This window comes from Phocoena sinus, chromosome 12 (genome assembly GCF_008692025.1).
Source record: "Phocoena sinus isolate mPhoSin1 chromosome 12, mPhoSin1.pri, whole genome shotgun sequence".
Taxonomy (NCBI): Eukaryota; Metazoa; Chordata; class Mammalia; order Artiodactyla; family Phocoenidae; genus Phocoena; species Phocoena sinus.
The window spans coordinates 67242850-67255428 of record NC_045774.1 but is presented as its reverse complement, the minus strand read 5'-3'; the positions used below and the strand labels follow the sequence as shown (position 1 = coordinate 67255428).

Below are 12579 nucleotides of genomic sequence, written 5' to 3'. Positions count from 1 at the left end.
TCACCTAGTAATATGAATAAAGATTTACATCTTACAGATTCTTTGTGAAGCTCAATACTTGTGTTTATGTGCATAATGTATTTATGTGTATATTTATATTTGGATTTTTCTTTTTTTTCTACCATTGTATCTTCTAACTAGCTGTTGATCTTGTATATGAAGAATGTCATTTTTACATAATAAATTGGCACCCAGCCACCTTTACTGAGTTTCTGTTATTGTTGCGGTACAATTTACCAGTTGATTCATAGAAACAAGCATACAATCCAAGTATACAGGCATATCACCTGCAAATTACAAATACACTTCGACCTCTTCCTTTTGACCTTCTATGTTTTTAATTTCTCTCTCTAGTATTGCATTGGCTAGTACATTCAGGACAATGTCTGATGTTAAGCACCCTTGTCTTCATTCTTTCTGACACGACATGGCTTCTAGTGTTTCCTTCTCAAGCACGATGCTCAACTTTTGATGTGATACATATATTTTATCATGTTAAGGAGATACCGTCATTTCTTATTTTATAAAGTGTTTTTTTTTTTTAATTTTATTTCTTTTTGGCTGCGCCGGGTCTTTGTTGCTGCACGCGGGCTTTCCCTAGTGGCGGCGAGTGGGGGCTACTCTTCATTGTGGCGCATGTGCTTCTCATTGCGGTGGCTTCTCTTGTTGCAGAGCACAGGCTCTAGGCGTGCGGGTTTCAGTAGTTGTGGAGCGTGGGCTCAGTAGTTGTGGCGCACGGGCTTAGTTGCTCCGTGGCATGTGGGATCTTCCCAGACCAGGGCTCGAACCCGTGTCCCCTGCATTGGCAGGCGGATTCTTATCCACTGAACCACCAGAGAAGTCCCTATAAAGTGTTTTTTAAATGAAAAATGGATGTTGAATTACATCAATATCTTTGCAGCATCTATGAAGATGATCAAATGAGTTTTTATAAAGTTTTATTAATATGATAAATTGGGGGCTGGGATTGAAATAAATTATTGCTCCCTGGAGGCTCATGATCTAAAAACTCATCTCATACAACTCTCCCATCAGTTTGGTCATATTCAAGATCTTTGTCCTATCGTAGCTCTACAACTGTTGTAGGTGCAGTATCCACACAACACGTGCCCTTCCACTCTTCTCTGGCAAACACCTGCTTCATCCTTCAAGAAATAATCTCAAATGTCAGTTCCTCCGGTTACTTCCCGACTCCTGCAGCACAGGTTGTAGAGATTCTTGCTCAAGCTTCCCCAGCTCCTCAGTCGTATCACTAACACAGAATCGCTCATGTGTCTGTCTGCCATGCAGAGCAAGCCCCTCAAGGGCAGAAACCATACTTTTTTCTTTCCCGTAGCATAATGCCTGAAACAGAGTTGGCTACTCAGTACATGTTTTCACTCGTTCAATCAATACTGGCCGTATATCCCCCCCCACACCCACGTACAGTACATGATGTCATGCGTTGTTCTAGGTGCCTGAGGAGACAGCCAGGAGCCCAGCAAAGTCGTGCTGCCAAGAAGCTTATGTTCTATTGGGGGAGATGGCAATATACAGACAGATAAATAGATTCCTGATCAAATGTGCTAAAGAGAAAAAAATAAGGCAAGGCAAGAGAACCGAAGGCTGAGAACAGAGGTCCTGCTTTAGACAGTGTGGTCACGGAAGGTCTCACTGAAGCAGATTCTAAATGAAGTGAGAGAGTAAACCTATGCAGGTATCTGGGAGAAGATCCCGCCTGACAGAGTAAACAGCTACCCAGGAGCCTGGAAGATGTGGCTGGAAAGCTGCCGAGGTAGTCAGGGTAGTGAAAGGTGTGCCTTCAGGGCAGGAGTCTGGGTTTATTCGAAGTGCTATGGGAAGCCAAAGCAGGCAAGTGAGAGAATCTGATTTTATTATTTATTTATTTATTTATTTATTTTTGCGGTACACGGGCCTCTCACTGTTGTGGCCTCTCCCGTTGCGGAGCACAGGCTCTGGACGCGCAGACTCAGCGGCCATGGCTCACGGGCCCAGCCGCTCCGCGGCATGTGGGATCTTCCCGGACCGGGGCACGAACCCGTGTCCCCTGCATCGGCAGGCGGACTCCCAACCACTGCGCCACCAGGGAAGCCCTGATTCTTAGTTTTAAAAGATGCCTTGGGCTTCTCGGTGGGAAGTGGGTTGTTGTGCCGTCAGACTGGAAGCATGCTGGGGGGCTCTTGTAGCAACCGAGGTGAGGAAGGATGATGGATCAGTCTAGAGAGGGAGCAAGAGAAGCGGTGACAAGTGGCTGGACCTGGCATATATTTGGAAGGTAGAGGTGATGGGACTTGCTATTGGATTGATGTGGGATGTGAGAGAATGAGTTAAGGATGCTTTCAAGGATTTCAGCTTAAGTGACCAGATGAATGGGGGGTGTCATTTACTGAAATGGGAAACCTCAGGGGAGGATCAGGTGTGGCGGGTGAGTGGAGAACAAGGGTTGCTTTTGGATGTGCTAAGTATGAGGACAGCACTATTAGACAGCCCTACGGAGATATTATATAAGCAGCTGAAAACAGAGGTTGAGATTCAGGGCAGGGTTGATTTTAGAGATATAAAGTTGAGAGGCGTTAGGGTGGAGATGGTATTTAAAAGCCGCAGTACTGGGTGAGATCACCCAGGGAGTAAGCTCATATGGGTTGAATGAATGAATAAGTAAGTTTGTGTGCAGGAAGGCACCTGTTAATAGGGTCATCTAATCTGACTCTACAGAAATTGGACAAAGAAATAATACACAGAGGGATGAGAGTGCACAGGTGAAACTTCCTCCCTGTCTAGGTGGCCAATTTGGATTTTTTTCCTTGCACTCTCAAGGAGATACAGCCTGTATCCCAAATTACTTGGGGACAAAGTGGATCACAGAACTCTCTGGAACAAGTTTTCACTGCTCAGCAGGTGGGTAAGGTGTGTCAACGTTCTACAGGCTGCTTGGGAACTAAGCACCTCTGTGGGTGAGCACCCTGTCAGCATGAGGTACAGGCTAGAATCAATAAGAGTGAGTCCTTCTGGAAAGAAAAGAGATTTAACAGATGTACAAAATGTATTTCAAATTAGAAAGGGGAGAAAAGATCACAAATCCAACATCTGTAGACACCCTTTATATGCAACATGTCTCTACTGAAGAAACAGGCAGGCAACCTTCCACGACTAGATACAGTCATCTTTTGCCGTAACCCAGGATAAGTTTTGTAGAATTTGAGATAGTGAAGTTGTATTTCTCAGAAGTCACAAAACACGTCAGTGGGTCCACCAAACCTCTTTCGGTACTTCAAATATATTACCCCAAACCAACAGCTTCTCAGGCTCATAGGAGTATAATCACATTTGAAAATACGCAAAAGGATGGTGATATAAGAGATATCCATGTGAAAATTTCTTTTGCATACTTTCTAATATTTCTTTTTAAAGTATGCAGAGTTTTGTCTATCTCTTGTTATTTTGCTTTTTAATCATGAGGCATTAAAAACTGGCGTTTAAAGTCTGCAGCTTCTTTCGACTTTCTTGATCTCCATTCATTCCATCCTGTTCCAGGCTTTTTGCACTTAAAACTCATCAACACCTGTTTATATCTGCTCCCCTGCCCCACTGTGATCACAAATATTCTTCTTATCTCTGTGTAATCCTCAAAATAGGAAATAAAGACCCAAAATAAAATCTCATTATCTTGTGCTTTCTCAAGTGTCCTATCTAGGTCCCAAAGAGATAAAGCTTTGTTCTAGAATTATTGTTAACTGCTGGTGAGAGCCAGTCTCCTCTACTCTTAGCTGCTCAGACTACATAATCACTGTGTTGATTTCTGGTGCCTTGAAATGGACCCAAAGAAGAGCCAAGTTACTTTGAACTTTAGAAAGACAGGAAGATTCAGTCATTCATTCATCCAGGAAATGGTTAGTGAGTCTAACCAATGCCAGCCACTCAGCTAGGTGCTGGGTCACAGCACAAATAAGCCTTTGAACATATAATATAGTGGATGACCAGGCAGATAGATACCATGCCAAAAGGCTGTTGCAGGGGGTACTTCAGCATGCCATCAAGCACAGATGGGACCTTTCCCAGCAATGACAATGCCAGAACTGAATTCTAAATGACCAAGTAGGAGTTTATTTAAGAGAATGGGGAGAGGAAGATCAACTAAAATTTGCAAGGAAGAGTCAACTAATATTTGTAGATCCCTAACTATGTTTTCTTTCTTAAGCCTGATGCTAGGTATACAAAGATGAATCTGGTGTATCTCCTTCCAATAAGAAGACATAGTAGCTATTTTCAAACTTCTAAGGAGCAAAGTAGAGAAACACCAGACTTTACTGGGTGGCCCTATGAATGATATCAACAGAGAAGGTACTGTAGGGGAGGCTGCTGGAGAGTAGGTTCAATAGGCTCTTTCAAATATTTTCTCCACTGACCTAGAGAGATGCCCTTGTGAAAAAAGATCTACTTTATGGACATTCAGAAATGGACTGATCAGAAATACTAGAATCTTCCCAATTAGGGCTACAAGTGAGCTTAGGCATGATTTTTTAAAAAAATTTTTTTTAGGCATGATTTTTAATGGCAGTCAAGAGAATGTGGGTATCAGGTAACTGAGCCTTTTAATATTAACATGAAAATATGACCCTGACCATTAGCATCTCCAAGCAAAGATGGTCTGGGCCATCACCTATATTCTGCCAGTCTGGGGGCAGCCCTACATTTACATTTTTTTTTAATTTTTAGAATTATTTTTTACATTTAAACAATTGGAGTACAGTTGATTTATTGATACAATAGTACGTTAGTTTCAGGTGAATCACAGCAAAGTGATCCAGTTATATATATATGCTCTACACTTAGCTGCTCAAACTACATCAATCACTGTGTTGATTTCTGGGTGCCTTGAAACAGACTCAAAGAAGAGCCACATTATGTGGAACTTTGGAAAGATGGGAAGATTCAGTCATTCATGAATCCAGGAAATGTTTTTTATATAAAACATTATTTTCCAGTATAGGTTATTACAAGATATTGAACATTGTTCCCTGTGCTATACAGTAGATTCTTGTTGCTTACCTATTTTATATATAGTGCTGTGTATCTGTTAATCCCATACTCCTAATTTATCCCCCTCCCCCCTCTCTTTCCCTTTTGGTAAGCATAAATTTGTTTTCCATGTCTGTGAGTCTGTTTCTGTTTTGTAAATAGATTCATCTGTATTATTTTTTAGATCCCACATATAAGTGATATCATGTAATATTTGTCTTTCTCTGTCTGACTTACTTCATTTACTATGATAATCTCTAGGTCCATCCAGCAGCCCTACATTTTTATGGCTTGGTGCTTCTACTTCAGAAGCTAGAGACTCCTTAAACCCTGCCAGGAACTCAACAGATACTGAAGACCAAAAAAAAAGAAAAAGGTTAATAAGAACCGTATAATGGATCAAAAACAGTCCCAAGGGCTTCCCTGGTGGAGCCGTGGTTGGGAATCTGCCTGCCAATGCAGGGGACACGGGTTCGTGTCCCGGTCCGGGAAGATCCCACATGCCGCGGAGTGGCTGGGCCCGTGGGCCACGGCTGCTGAGCCTGTGCGTCTGGAGCCTGTGCTCCGCAGAGGGAGAGGCCACGATGGTGAGAGGCCTGCGCAAAAAAAAAAGAACAAAAAATAAAACAGTCCCAAGATAAGTAGACAGTATGGAAAGGAGAAATTTATGTTAAACACACTAGAGTAGTGACTCTCCATGGCAGGCATGCACTGGGAGTGGGAGACACATGTCTGAAAGAGGCTTCCTGACCTACGTTAATCTTATATCACAAACTACAGCTATTGTGCTGCTGCTGGGGATGTACACAAGAAGAGTGAGTCATCCCTCTAGGGATTTGGATTAAAAAACTCAAGAAAACAACACATCAGAACATCCCTTTGTACACTTTGCAAATATTTCACCTACTGTGCTTTAGGGGTGACAAGGTGATTGGTTTTTACACGATAATTACAAGAATGCAAGGAAGGGTGACCTCAAGACCAAGCAAGTCATTAGCATGAGGCCAAGCCCAGGCCCTAACAAACTGGTCTTGTTGTTTTTACAAATCTTTATTCTTTGGGTGCTTTGAGGAAGTTACTGGGGCTGGGGTAGTGGGAAGGGCCTGCAGTATAGACAGACAGGTTCCTCTCCCAGTGCCGGTGAGAATCCCGCGTCAGCTAGAACTATACTGGCACATCTATGGTCCACCCTAGATATGCCTGAAGCAAGCAAAGGCTCTTCCAGAGAAGTCCCCCTTCCCTCCTTCTGTCTTCTGGATATCAGTGCTCTTCTGCTGGACAGAATCTCTTACTTTGCACCTCATTTTCACAAATCATTTCTCCCTTCCCTTCTATTCTTCTCACCCTCCAGTTTCCTTGGTAAAGCTGAGCACCTTTGTGTGTTTAGAGCTCACATTCGTTTTCAGAAAGTTGTAACTGACTTATAACCTCTCCTGATGTTCCTATGAGTATTTATATTCTAATTGAGGGTGCACTTAAGTTAATAGATAATTGTGGACTTTCACATGGGTGGAAAAGAAAGGCCCCGCCACCAGTGCCTACTATATTCACACCACTAACCCCTGCAGGTGAGCGGGCCTGAGTTCTCACAAGCAGCCTTTAAAACAGAATTTGGATAGAATGCTGGCACTCCACTTTATTTTTAAAAAGTTATACCTCTCTGGGCTAGCAAACACAATCTTAGGGAATTGATTGTCAAAGGTTCCGTATCTCTTGGTATCTAATGGGCTAGTCTAGGAGCTCCCTCGAAAGATTCTTGGTAAGTCTCTCCTTGGTATTAAAGATTACACATAAAACCTGAAGCAAACAGAGCATCTCTCTAGACAACAGGAGGCTGGACTCATATTCCATGTTCATTGCTGACTTCTGTGTGGCCCCTAAATATTCAGTCATAGCTTCTCTGTGACATAGTCTAGGAAGTAAAGATATAATAGCTGAGATTAGGTTCAGGCTTAAGTCTTCATGCTAACATGCATGTTATCACATGTTACTGTACATTTGCTCCAGCCAGGAAGCAGGACAAAGGAAAGATCTTTGGTACGAACGTAACACAAGAACTCCATGCTCATCTGCCATTGCTACAGTTCCTATGAAAGATCATGAACCTGGGGGTCCAAGACTGAAGAAACCATGGTTTCTTGGGAATTAAAGGTTGAGGTAAACATCTCTAAAATGTGCAAAGAAGTTAATTTTGAAAATTTGCTGCTCATTTGTTATAACTTCAGAGTTTCAATTTTAATTATTTAAAAAATTCCCTCTAACAAACACACTTTCTGAATGACTACGGCCTCATCATTAGCAGCCACTTCTTGAAACCTTGGCCCTCTGAGCGATCCTTATGAGTATATCTTAATGGGCATCCATTGAGCTACTGTTTCACCTGGGAGGAAGCTGAAGGATACGAGTTCAATGTTTGGCTCTAATGCTTATCAGATGTTTATATTTAAAACAGTTCTTGTTGACCTTCCAATGCTTTTTCTGTAAAAGGTGGTAAATAATACCTAGGTTTCAGGGTTCTTGTGAGGAGTTAATACATGTAAAACTGCAGAACTCAGAAGTTCCTTCCGTTATTATCCACAGGATCCAGAGTGAGCGCAAAAGAGCTATTTACAGCTATGAGGCCATCTGAGTGAGAAATGATGAGAATCCCAACTCCCTGTGCCCCGTCTCAATGGGATTCAATCACTCCTCAAACATCTATCAACTCCATCCATGCCAAATACTATTTTAGGTTTTGGAGACACCATTATTATATTGAACATGACAGACAAGGTCCCTACATTCTCAGGTCTTATATTCCAGTCAGGGGAGGCAGATACTAAACACATAAATAAATAAACAGTACATTATCAAATAGTGATAAGTGCTATGATAAAAGCAAAATTGGGTGATATGTTAGGGAGCCACTGGGGGCTACGGAGAACAGGGCCCTCTGAGGTCATGACATTTAAACAGAGGTCTGAGTGATATGAAGGAGAGAGCCACATGAAGGTCTATGGCAACTGATTCCACGGTGGTCTGTGGGAACCCCTGGGGATCCTGAGACCGTTTCAGAAAGTCAGTGAAGTCACTACTGTTTTCATAATACTAAGATGCTATTTGTTTTTTTCACACATTGACATTTGCATTGATGGTGCAAATGTAACAGTGGGTAAAACTGCCGGTGCCTCAGCATGACACAGGCAGTGGCCCTGACTGTATTAGTTCTTCACCACCAGACATGCACAGTAGAACAAAATGCTAGTTTCACTTAAGAATGTACTTGAACAAGCAGTAAGAATTATTATTTGTATTAAATTTATATGAAATCTCAACATTTCAGTACACGTCATTGTAACATTCTGTGCGACAAACATGCATAAAGAAGTTTTGTTGCACACTGAGGTACGATTGTTGTCTCAAGGAAAAAATATCTGTGGGCTTCTCTGAGTTGCAAGTTGAATGACAGCTTTCATGGAACAACATTTTTGCTTGAAAGAATGCCTGATGAACAATGGTTATTCAGATTTAGGTACCTGGCTGATATTTTCTTGAAAATGAAAAAGGTAAGCTGTTACTTCAAGGAAAACAACTGGCAGAATTTGTTGCCAATGATAAAATTCAAGCTTCTACAAAGCAGGTATTTCAAAAATGTGTATCTACTACTATGAGCTTGACAGCTTCCCCAAACTTAAAAACTTTTCTGATGCGATTGGTGGTAATTTTAACATGTGAACTTTCTGGACATTGTAAAATGAAATCCGTCACCATTCTGAAGATCTGTATAACTCAGTAAATCAATATTTTTCCAAATAACCAGTCATGGACTTAAAAAATCATGCTTTGGTAATAGATCCATTCAATATGCAAAGCAGACCAATGAATGCATTTTAATGTAACGGAGTATGAAAAGTTCATTGATATGGTTTTAGATTCTGCATGGCAACTAACCTTTAGGAAGTTACCATTTGTCAACTTTTGATGCAGTATCAAAGAAGAGTATACACAACTGTTTGAAAAGACTACTAAAATGCTCCATCCTTTCCCAACTATGCGTCTGTGTGAGGTGTAATTTCATCTAATTTAACCAAAACATCATATAACAACAGACTGAATACTGAAACATATATTAGAATCCAACTGTCTTATAGCAGTGTCTTCTATTATGCCAGACATTTAGAAAAATATAAAGCAATGCCATTCTTTTTACTATTGTCTTTGTCTTGAAAGATTTCGTTTTTTCATAAAGATATGTTATTTATGTTAACATGTAAGTGGGCTTATTATTTTTATTTTTAAATTAACTAATAAATACTTTAAATGTTCAGTCTTAATTTTTAATAAGGTAAGTATATATGGATAAAACCCAAATAAACAAAAGCTCTTTGGGGTTCTTAGCAATTTTTAAGAGTATAAATAAAGGGGACTGTATAGCACAGGAAACTCTACTCAATACTCTGTAATGACCTATATGGGAAAATAATCTTAATAAAGAGTTGGTATATGTATAACTGATTTACTTTGCCATACAGCAGAAAGTAACACAACATTGTAAATCAACTATACTCCAATAAAAATTTAAAAAAAAAGAAGTGTAAAGGGGTCCTGAGACCAAAACTTTGAAAACCACTGGTCTCAGAATAAGGCAGATTAAACAATAAAGTTTAAATTTATTTAAGTTTTGCACAAATTTGGTTAGATTTATTCTTAGGTACTTAAAAATTTTGTTGTTACTGTAAACTAAAACATTTTTAAAGTTACTTTTCTGTGTTACTAGTGTATAAAAATGCAACTAATTTTTGTATATTGATCTTATATCCAGCCACTTTGCCAAACTTTGTCATTATTATTATTTTTATTTTATTTTTGCGGTACGCGGGCCTCTCACTGTTGTGGCCTCTCCCGTTGCGGAGCACAGGCTCCGGATGCGCAGGCTCAGTGGCCATGGCTCACGGGCCCAGCCGCCCCGCGGCATGTGGGATCTTCCTGGACCGGGGCACGAACCCGTGGCCCCTGCATCGGCAGGTGGACTCCCAACCACTGCACCACCAGGGAAGCCCCTGTCATTATTTTTAATAGTAAACTTTGTCATACCATTACATTAGTCCAGTGGTTGGTAAATTATGATCTGCAGGCCAAAACTGTGCCACCAGATTTTGTAAATAAAATTTCACTGACACAGAACCACAGTACTCATTTCCATATCTGTAACTGCTTTCACTACAATGGCAGAGTTGAGCGATAGAGACTGTATTGCCAACAGAGTCAAAAATACTTACTATCTGCGTTTTTATAAAACTCTGTATTATGAACCTCATTCAAAGAAGCAACTTCGGCTCTGTTGATCCCTTATGTGGTATTTTTATTTTCAATTTAATTAACTTTTGTTCCCATCTTTATTCATCCTCCCTTGTTTTCTCTATCTTTTTTCTACCTTCTCAAAGTTACCTTATTAAATTTTACTTTTTCTTTTCTGCTAAAAGCACTTGAGGCTATAAATTTTCCTCTAAGTACAAGTCTCACTGCATCCCACAAGCTTTGATATGTAATATTTTCATTATCATTCAATTCTAAGTATTCAAAAATTTCCATTATGATACCTTTGAGCAATGAGTTATTTAGAAATGTTTTAAATTTTCCAAATATAGGGGGGGATTTTGTGTGTGTGTGGGTGTCTTTTAGTTACTGACTTCTAATTTAATTGTATTATGATCAGAGAATATGGTCATTATTATAGTGAGCCTTGGAAATTTGGTGAGACTTGTTTTGTGGCTTAGTATGAGGTCAATTTTTATAGCTCTTCCTTCTGAAGAATACATGTACTCTAATTGTTTGGTACAAAGTCCTTATGTCCATGAGTCAAGCTATTTAATTGTGCTGCCTAAATTTTATACCTTTACTCATTATTTATTGTCTGCTTCACCGAACAATAACTTAGAGAAACATGAGAAATTTCTCTACAGTTTTATCAATTTTTGTTTTTTATATTTTGAGGCTATTTTAGAAATGTTATATCTTTTCCAATGAATTAAAACTCTCTATCCTTAATAATGTTGCCTTTTCTTACTTTCTTTTACTTTTTAAAAATTGAAGTGTAGTTGATTTACCATGTTGTGTTAGTTTCTGGTGTAGAGCAAAGTGATTCAGTTACACATATATATTCTTTTTCATTCTATGCCATTACAAGATACTGAATATAGTTCCCTGTGCAAAAAATGTTGTCTTAAAGTCTATTTTTTTTTTAAAGTCTATTTTGACTGGTATCAATAAAGCTACCCTAGCTTCCTTTTGAGTAGCATTTGCTGGAATATATTTTTTCATCCATTTATTTTGTCCTTCCATGTTAGGTGTGTATTTTCTAACACTGTAGAGCTGAATTATTATTATTTTAAAGAATCTTAATTTTACTATATCTGTCTTTTAGCCAGAAAGTTTACATACACTGTGATAGCTGATATACTTTTGCTTTCTATTTGTCCTCCTTTTTCTACGCTTCATTTTTGTCTTTATCCTTGCTTGACTTTTAAAAAAAACTGCCTTGGAAGCTATATACCATTTCTATTCTTTTAACAGTTACCCTTGAAATCTAAAATTAATATCGTAATCTCCTTCAGAACAATAAAAGGACCATATAATGCTAACTCTGATAGCTCTTTCTTGTATATGTGGAGTTTTACCCAGTATTTTAGTTTATCTTTTCCCCTATATTAGACATTATTACTTCAAACCAACAATATTTGTTTAGGTTTACCTACATGTTAACCAATTTCTTTGCTTATCATTTCTTCCTGTATCTCAGACTTTTCTTTTGCTATCCCTGTCCTTCTTTCTGAGGTATATCTTTGAAATTCCTTCAATATACGTCTGCTACTGGTAAACTCTTGTAGGTTTTCCTCTTATGAAAACAGTATTTCAACTCTCGTTTCTGAAAGTTACTTTTGCTGAGTACACAATTTTATGTTGAAAGTTATTTTCTCAGAACCTTGAAAACATTATTTCACTGTCTCTGAGCTTCAATTATTGCTGTTGAGAAGTCTGTGGTCAGTATAAGTATTGTTCTTTGGTGGGTGTGATCTATGTTTTCTCCTTTTATGAGTAAAACTTTGTCTTCACTGATCCTCAGTCTTACTACATTGTAAAAGTTAGGTATGCCTTTTTACTTGTATGCCTAGTATACATTGCTTCCTATATCTGTGGATCCATATTTCTCACCTTATTTGGAAAATTCTAAGCCATAAATTCTCCACTGTCTCATCTCCATCCTGCATATTCTTTCCTTTTGTGACTCTGAATTGTCTTATGTTAGTCCTTTTTTTTTTTTTTTTGCGGTATGCGGGCCTCTCACCCTTGTGGCCTCTCCCGTTGCGGACCACAGGCTCCAGACGCACAGGCTCAGTGGCCATGGCTCACGGACCCAGCCGCTCCGCGGCATGTGGGATCCTCCCAGACCAGGGCACGAACCCATGTCCCCTGCATTGGCAGGCGGACTCTCAACCATTGCGCCACCAGGGAAGCCCGTTAGTCCTTATTCTGCCCTCCACACTCTTAGCCTCTCTTCCTTATATTTCCATCTCCTCATCT

At 39.6% G+C, this 12579-nt stretch overlaps 1 protein-coding gene across 2 annotated transcripts in view; it reads right to left on the bottom strand.

Moving 5' to 3' along the window:
• BACH2 (BTB domain and CNC homolog 2) overlaps nt 1-12579 on the bottom strand; it is a 362077-nt gene that overhangs the window by 119243 nt on the left and 230255 nt on the right. The window lies entirely within an intron of this gene.